This window comes from Larimichthys crocea, chromosome X (assembly GCF_000972845.2).
Source record: "Larimichthys crocea isolate SSNF chromosome X, L_crocea_2.0, whole genome shotgun sequence".
In the NCBI taxonomy this organism is placed as follows: Eukaryota; Metazoa; Chordata; class Actinopteri; family Sciaenidae; genus Larimichthys; species Larimichthys crocea.
Genome location: NC_040020.1, coordinates 5,556,796 through 5,565,693, shown reverse-complemented (window position 1 = coordinate 5,565,693; position 8,898 = coordinate 5,556,796). Strand labels below are relative to the sequence as shown.

General features: G+C 41.3%; 1 non-coding gene across 1 annotated transcript; it reads right to left on the bottom strand.

The window, feature by feature from the left end:
- Positions 1-912: 912 nt before the first annotated feature.
- On the bottom strand, positions 913-984 carry trnae-uuc (transfer RNA glutamic acid (anticodon UUC)). Its single transcript has one exon. It is a non-coding gene; the product is annotated as a tRNA-Glu (tRNA).
- Positions 985-8,898: the final 7,914 nt, after the last annotated feature.

Here is an 8,898-nt window from a genome sequence, read left to right as displayed (position 1 = left end):
GTACTAACAGTTGAGGGAGAACTGTAACTATAAGAAGACATAGAAGATGAGAAGATTGATACCACTCTTATGACTGTACTGTACATATAAAGCTGCCACCACCAGCTGGTTCGCTTAGCTTAGCAGTCTGCAGTCAATCACAGGGTCAGTTGCAGGGTAACAACATAGACACACACAGAAATAAAGCTCAGACTCTCACTCATAAGCAATTTACAGTTCTCAGTTCACCTGACCTCATTGTTTTTGGATATCAGGAGTACAATCTGGAGACAGGGAGCTGAAATTTTAGAGCTCAGTATGAAGCTTTAAAGACCTTCAAGTTTCTCCCCATTTCCTCGTTCTCCTTCACATAGACATCAGCTGATTCTGTACATTTCTGTTTTCCTCTCCCCCTTTATTTCCTACATTTCACCCCCCCCCTCCTCCCCATCTGGTCCAGTAGAGCTCAGCAGCGTGTGTGGAGGAGTGTCTCCAGTTCCCCCTGTCCTCTCCCTCTCCAGGAGCATCAAAAGGAGGAGGGACCCACGCAGGGTGTTTGAAGAGCCCACCGACACTCCCCTATGGGTGGTGAACTGGCAGATGCTCAAACCACACAACTCTATCTAGGCAGGAGGAGCATCCTTCTCATCTGCTTTTGTACCCCTGCCATTGGTTTCCCTTGCAGCCATGAAGATTAGTTTCAACTGTATTGTCGTTTGTAGATATCATAACACATAATGCATTCTCTCCAGGCTTGTAGTTGACCTTTTAAAGGTGGAAACCCTCAATTGCAAGAAATCAGTATTTTCTCTCTTATCTTGTGATGAAGACATCTAGTTTTACGAGATATCAGTAAGGTGACTAGTGCATTTCTTAATTTGTGGTGCTCTCAGCATTTATTTGTTCCATTTCAAGCAGGCCCTAAAGCCTTAGTTCCCATACCGGGAGTTGAACCCGGGCCGCCTGGGTGAAAACCAGGAATCCTAACCGCTAGACCATATGGGACTGATAAAAATGTAGTTTTTAGAGACTGTTTCTTCAGTTTAAAGTAGTTAGTAGCTACATTCACAGTGTATATGGATTATATGGATTATTCAGAGTGACCAGTGTTGTGGAGAAATTGCTGAAATCAATGGTCGATGGTGTGGTCAGGAGGGAAGAAAGTGTTCAGGAGCCTCTGATGTCTTATGCTGTATTATTTATTGACGCTTGGCCAAGGAAAATTAGAGACACTCTCAAAGTACATCAGAAGTGCCTGAGTCGGTCTCACATTCTGCCCAACTCATCCTGGTGGATCGACTTTAAACCCCAAGATAACATCACAAATACTACACACCCAGAATTAGTCAAAGAGAATGTTTTTATTCATGCAGGTGTTATTGTCAGCATATTCTAGTCTGGGGACACAGATTACGCAGATTGGACCGTCAACGGCAAGCTGTCTGTTATGTCTAGGAAGGCAGCAATAGGTCTCTTCAACCCTGACCACCACAGTGTTGAGATACTGGCACCTACTGTTCTCAACCAAAGCCAAACAACTAAGACTGCAGAGGACCTCAAGGCCCACACGTGACTTTGTGTAACCTAAGTATAGAAAATTCCATAACAATCAGGAATTTTCTGTTTTTGCCTAGAAAGACATGTTTGGGTTGAATTTTTAGTCATGCCAGCCTAGAAAGACATGTTTGGGTTGAATTTTTAGTCATGCCAGCCGCTTAGCTCCAGTTATGGTAATGCCAGTCAGGACCTCTTTGTATAAAATGTCGTGCCAAACCATCAAATAATTTGAAAAGATTCAGTCTGGACCAGACATTCATGGTACTCACTCTCAGACGTTTCAGCAAACATTCTCTGTGAGTTTCAGATTCAAATTTTTGAGTAAAACTCAACAACAATCGGATGATTTGCCAAGAAACCAAGAAATGTTGTACTGTATAGAGGTTCATGTTCTCCTTTGTAAATGTTAAGTTTACATCACCAGATAAAGATTTCACTTTGTCCAGTACTTCACTACTAGAATACACAGCTGTAGCTAACTAAGAGAGCTGGTAGGGTGGCTGTAGATTCATCATCTTGTTTAATTGCATTACAGCAGAGATCCTAGAAATCTGGAGAAATAAAACCAAAACTGTCTACAGAAACCAGAAAGGGGAAGTCAAAAAGTGTTTATTGGTATTTTTTGTGAACCGATCCTTGAAGTGGTATAATATTAAGCACATCTGGCACAAACACAGCTTTCTTTCAATGACCGCATGTCTTACTGTGTTTTTCCCCCTATCAAGAACATGAACTGCAATATTGTTTGCTGCCAACACAGAGAGGTACACTGTATTGTTAGGATCTTTTCAGTAGCTCAGCCATCATAGCATCACACAGCTGCAGTCCCTGCCATGCTGATTGTCTGGCCTTTAGCTTCCTGGGTGGCAGCATTGAAGCTTTGACCTGCTCTGTCTCGCTGTACTCCACCTGCTCGTTCAGTCTGGCTCTATGCGCTCGACAGCACTCACCTCCTCCGACAGGCCTCCCAGAACGTTGGCTCCTGAAAGACAAGCCTTTCTCCTTCTCTCTCTTTAATTCTTTATCTCTTTCCTTCTCCCAATTTTTCCATTGTCTCTGTATCTGTTTCACTCTGCCTGTCCATCTATCAAAGCCAACTCCTCTCCCAGCTCCTGCGCTCTCATGTCAGTGAGAGGTGAAAGAGGTGTCTTACAGTAAAGAAGAACCTGCAGCTTTGTTTCATATTACACCTCACAGGGTGCTGTAGCTGTCTGTGGCTATCAGCCTCTACTGCTGCCTCCTTTTTCCACCTCACACAAATACCTTTCTATTGCTTGTTGGTATACTCATAAACCATCTATTCAGAGATTTAAAAATTAAAAGAAATAGAAATATAGCATGAATATAATGCCGATGGCCACTAGATTCTGGCTCTACAAAAACTGAAATTGTATTGAAGTGAATGGGGAAACTCTTTCTCTTAAATCAATTGATCGTCAATATTATTGTCTAATTTTAGATCTGCTGTTATCGTGGCAGTCCAGAACGCTACTCTTTTATTTATGTACAGTATTAAAGCTTATGAGCTATATATATTTAGGGGAGCTTTTCATAATGACTGGATTCCCATGGCACCTTAAAAAGTATTTAAACTGTCTTTAGTTTGCCGTAAATACGCTGTAGGTATTGAATTTGCAGATGCTGTGTTTAAGGCTGACAGGAAAATTGTCATTCACTATAACACCCAATAGCGTGTATTAGTTTGATTAAATTAGTATGATAAAAAGAGAGACTGCACATTATGTTTGCTAGCTACATACGTTGACGTCTTGGTGCATGTCATCTTTTTGTTATCGCCAGTCGTGGTTGCTAGTTTGAGCAGATGCAAGTATAATGACAAATAGTTGGAGGAAGACGTTTCTGAGGAAATCCTGAAGGACTGTGAAAGGAGGGTGAAAGTCGTTGAATCCCACATGAAATCTGAAAAGCACCAGTGGTACGCAGTGGCAACTAGTGGTGCTACACTAATGCCTGCATTGTTTTCACGTAGCACATCCAAAACTTCATCTGACTCCTTGCACCTTTTCAACAGTCACTGCCAGAAATACAAAGAGCTGAGGTGCTATGGGTTGTTGAGCATGGCGAGCGGGCACCATTTATTCAATTTCTATCAAAGAAATTGCTAGGATGCATTTGTGTTAAGATGTATGTGACAGATATATTGGTGTTGTTCTTGTAACCCAAGGATAAGTGAAGGATCAGGGTCAGAAGGGGACCTTAAATGTTGATTAGAGTGACAATGAAGGAGGTCCAGAGAAATGTAAAGGGTTTCCAGATGTGAAGTAGGTCTCCTCAGCGCTGATATTAAACCATCAACTGAAGATCAACTTGTTGTCTGTTGTGTATATTCGATTACTTGTCTCTTGGTCCAGAAGACTCAACCTATCAAAAAAAAATTGGGGTCATAAATTATATTATTTTTAGAGATCTTAAAATGGCCTTAAAAACTGTGAATTTAACATTAAAAACATGTGCAATAATCCTGTAATGGTCAGACGCCCCAAATCAGTTGGTTGGTTAATGGTTGCAACATGTTCCCTCTGTTTTTAATTAAGTCATGAGCAGGAAGATTCATTCCTGACCTTGGGAACACATATCTTTGATAAGATATTTTAAATTTCAGAGCTTTCGACTCTCTCGGCACTAAGCGCATCATAAAATGATGGGAAAGGAAGAAGATGATAACAGCCCAACACTTATTGGTCGCCCATTGTGGTTTGAGCAGGTGGTTCTCTTCAAAAGCGAAACTGTATTAATCTTTTGGCAACTTGTGCTGTGTGCCCAAAAAAAAAAAGCAGCCACCTCACAGTGTACCTTGCTCCTGCCTGAGTCATATTGTTTCACTGAAATACACAGATTTCAGACGAGCCCATAATCGGCTGCAGGATGCACTACAAATACGGACACTTTGCATCATGTTTGGTTTGTAATTCAGCAGGGAAACAGAAAACACAGTTCTGTTTTTACCCTCTTCATTTACAGTGATCCTACTTCCCCCGAGCAAGCTATTACAACTCCATGGTCATATTTCATTAAAGAACTGTTTAAAATGCAACATTCTTAATAGGCTCATTGTAACTTTGTGTGTGTGCGTGTGTGTGTGGGTGGGTGGATGTATGTGTGTGGGAAATAGTGCACGGCCATTCTACTATTGTGTGTGATTCGATCCCTTTATCTAGTGATCAAAAAGGGACTGCGTGCCCATGCTGAAGGGGGTTGGCCCAATGAAGGAAGGGAGAGGGTCTCTACACATGTAATCCTTGTCAATGAATTTAGGCAATCTTTTTTTTTTTTTTTTTAGTTATGAATATTTCAGTAGTTATTGCAGCGAGCTGCTCGTGTGAGTCTCTCTTTTCACTGCTCCCTTTGCTCATAAGTGAATCACTCATCTAATGATTTAATTAATAGCATTGTATCCACAGATGAAAAGCTTATATTTAATCAGCAAAATGGAGTGAACTGAGATCAGGGGCCTTGACTGTCATCAAAATGTGCTTGAGGTCCCACTTGCTCACTAAGCCACTTTAAGCCCTGGGACACCCATACTTAATTGAGAGTTAATAAATAAATGTGGTTAGAGTAATCCCTGGATCCAACCCCTCAGAGCTCCCAATCTAGCTCTGTGTGTGTGTGTGTTTTGAGTGGGTCTGTATGTGTGCATACATGCATACCCCAGCCAAGCTCCCTGTGTCACTACAACAGTGCCAAGGCAGACTCTACTGTAGTGTGCCAGATACTGGTTTATTTACCTGAGATACCCCCTGTGTCAAGTGCCATATGTTAGATCCCAGGACGATTGATCCCAGAAAGCACCTTCTTCTTTTTTCCCCCAAATTCAGTCACATACAATACTGTATATTCTTTACATAAATCATTAATTCATGGCCTTACTTTTTAAAGCTTATCTTTTTAATTTCCGCTTAGCTTTACAAAAATGTAAACAAAATGCACACATATGATCACAATTAAGTCAAAGAATACTGAGAAAAGCAGACAGGTTCTCTATGTAATCTGCAACAAAAATGATTGAATAACAGCAAGGGGTCATGAGCAGAGTAGAAGAGTAGAACAAGACTTAGACAACTGAGTTTGATGTTAGCTTTATACTGGCCTGTGTGAAAAAAATTTGGTTTCTCTTTTAGAGTAAAATTCTGGATCAGACATAACTACAAGAAAAGCCACTCTTTTAACTAGGTTAAGAAAAAAAAATAGTATCTTCTCCTGCTAACATGACATTCTCCTTCCTTACATCTCACCTAGTGCCTGCCAACTCAAGCCATTTTTATACAAAGCATTTATACCAAGTAAAGGATGAAACTGGTTCTGGTTTTTATATGAAGATATTCAGGTGAGGGAAATCAAAATTTTGAATAAAATACATGGAAAGTTTGACTTTTGGAAAGTAAAGTAACTACATCATTAAACTTTTACACATCCGTAAGATAAATCAGTGCAGAAAACCAAATTTGGAAATGTCACAATTACATCCAAGGAGCCAAGGGACTAATAAACTAACCCGGCTGAAATTTAATGCACATTTTTTAAAATCAATTTAATACATTATTAGTATATTTCCACAAAATATGAACCTTTGTCACAGTGACTTGTTGAGATAAGTTTTGAGTTGTTCTGCAGCCGACCAGTAGACAGCGATGTCCCTTCGCCACAGCATTTGAACTCATAGTAGGAAAAGCACAGGTGTAACTAATAAGTCCTGGTCCCAGTAAGACATGACAGTATGACAGCATGTGCGGTAACAGGACACAGAAACCAAAGCAGCTATTCCTTCTGCGAGATGTCAAAATGTCTTCATTAAAGACGCCTATAGAAAAGTTGTCAGCCACAACTTCCATGTTAAGTGAAAAATCCAGTTCTTATCTTTAAATGCCGAGACTTCAACTGAAGACAAAACTTTGTCACTTTTTCTGAATTTGGGTCAAGGTTCCCCAATTCTTTTTTTTTTTTTGGGGGGGGGGGGGGCTATATTATACTAATTCGCATTTGCTGTTATGAAAGAGAAGGAAGAAAAGAAAATGGATAGAGAAGGAGAGAGAGAAAGAGAGAGAGAGAAGTGTGTGTTTAGCTAAGCAGGGGCAGCCCCTGGTCCATTGCCCATCATTTATTGATAAAGGCCCTGGAAAATGCGCGGGAAAAAAAAAAAAACTAATGAAATTATCAACGTTGTTGAATTAATGATGAATGGGAATAAGAAAAGGCTGGGCTCTCTGTGGAGCCAGAGAGAAGCGCTGCTTCATTAGCCATGCAGTCTCATCACATCGTCTTTTGGAGCTGCAGACACTGGGGCTCTCCACACTCTCCTCTCACCATCAGGACCTGCCATTGGATTCCATTCAAAAAAAAACTCCCATCTTCATCCTCATTCCCTCCGCCCCTACCGCTCTTGCTTTTTTCTCTTTTGCCTTTTTTTCTCTCTCTCTCTCTTTCTTTTTTGTCTTCCCCATTACTTCACCTGCCACCTTCCCCACCCACCCAACCGTCATCATGGCTTTTTAAGAAGACGGAAAAAAAACCCTTTGGTGGCTAATTTCATTTATCATTTCTCTCACTTTTCCTGAAGATGAAGAGAGAAAAAGATGACCCGATTCTGGAGGTACTGGTCAGAGAGCACACCTCTTCTCCCTGCCTACTTTCTCTTTTTTTTTTTTTTCCGTTCCCCAGCTCTCCCTCCTGACTGCCTCTCTGTGGATATCATTCCTGATTCTGCACATGCAAATGATATAGGAGGGAGTAAGGAGCGGGCGGGGGGTTGCTCCGTTTGGATTCATTACCCCCTCCTCCTCCTCCTTCTTCCTCCTCTTCTTCTTCTTTTTCCCTGGGTGGAGCAGGAGTGGTCTGGCGAGCCGAAGCACGCTGAGAAATCACGGGCATGGGGTCTCATTAGGTAAGCAGAGGCCAGGGCAGCAGGGCTTCACTCAGACACTGATTATTCTGAGAGCAATATCTGGAGGATCACCTCAGCTATGCACCTTATTAGAGCTACTGTCTCTTAGAGTTCAGAGCCCTCTTTGACTCAAGAAAATGAATTAATCTTGTCTGTTGTGTGAGATTGTGTTTAAGCTTTGAAATTTACTGCATTTAAAGGAACTATTTCTGCCTCATTTAAGCACTGTCTGAATAGATTCTCTTATTTCTAAAGCATGAGAGAGCTTTTAACTTTCTTCCTTCTTTCTCCTCGTATCACTCCTCTCCTTGAATCCCAGCTGCTCTCATCTGGTGAGGCCTTCCTGTTTCATTTATCTGTAGACGAGTGCACTAAATGACTCTTGTGCCAATTTGATGGGTGAAGTCATTTTTCTGTCAGAGCTTGTATTTACTTGAATTCAGTTTACGACAGAATAAATGACTTTACCGTGATTTTGGAGCTTCATAATACCCTGAATACATCACCTATATATGCATGTAGCCCACTCATAAAAATTGATGACACAAAGCACAGTGCATGACAGACAGCAGTGACACGCATAATATAATGTGCAGTCCTTTACATGGTAATCTGATCTGAGAGGGATTCAATTATTTAATAAAAACACGACAGACTATCATTAAAACAAATTGTGTATGTCAACGCGAGCACACAGTCGGTGCTGCGAGGTCACAGGTGTAATGTTGTGTTTTGAAGTCTTGATCCGTCCCTCCCTCCTTCCCACACACACACACACACACACACACACACACACACACACCTTCTCACCATCCACTGGTTCTTTTCTTATGAATTGGCTGAATTGATCCTCATACAAATTAGGTCTGTCCTCAAAGGGCTCCATCAATACATTGACTCCTTTTATGAGGGTCATCAAACAGCCATTACTGGGCATCAGGGGGTCCCGTTTGGGGAGAGACTGCCCAGGGTGACTGATGAGCCGGATGGGGATGGTAGCTCGTCTGGGGGCCTCGGAGCTGTGGGCCTGTAGCAGTGAAAAGAGGGGAGGGGGTGCTTATTGAGTGTTAGATTCATTAGTTAAACAAAGCCAAATTAATTTGCTGTGCAACAGACCTGCTGCTACCAAAAACCTGCTACTATCTTAGTTTGTTCTCTATCTGGGAAAAGCCCAAAACATTTTTTACTGTACAGCTTTAAATGTAATATTCATCTGTCTGCAAAAACTGAGACAGATTGAACACATGATCCTCTTTCAGTGTAATTAGGGTGATTTTAAATTTCTGGTACAAGGGGAGGTACACATGTAGCGAGTTTATTGTTGTCCATTAACATGCAAGTAATTTGGCAGCACAAATTAACAGAAAAGTAGAAATAAAACAGATTTGTTCCTGCATGCAAGTCCTAAATTGCAACATAGAAAAAGCTCCATTTATTCATCCGGCCTGATCCTGCTTCTT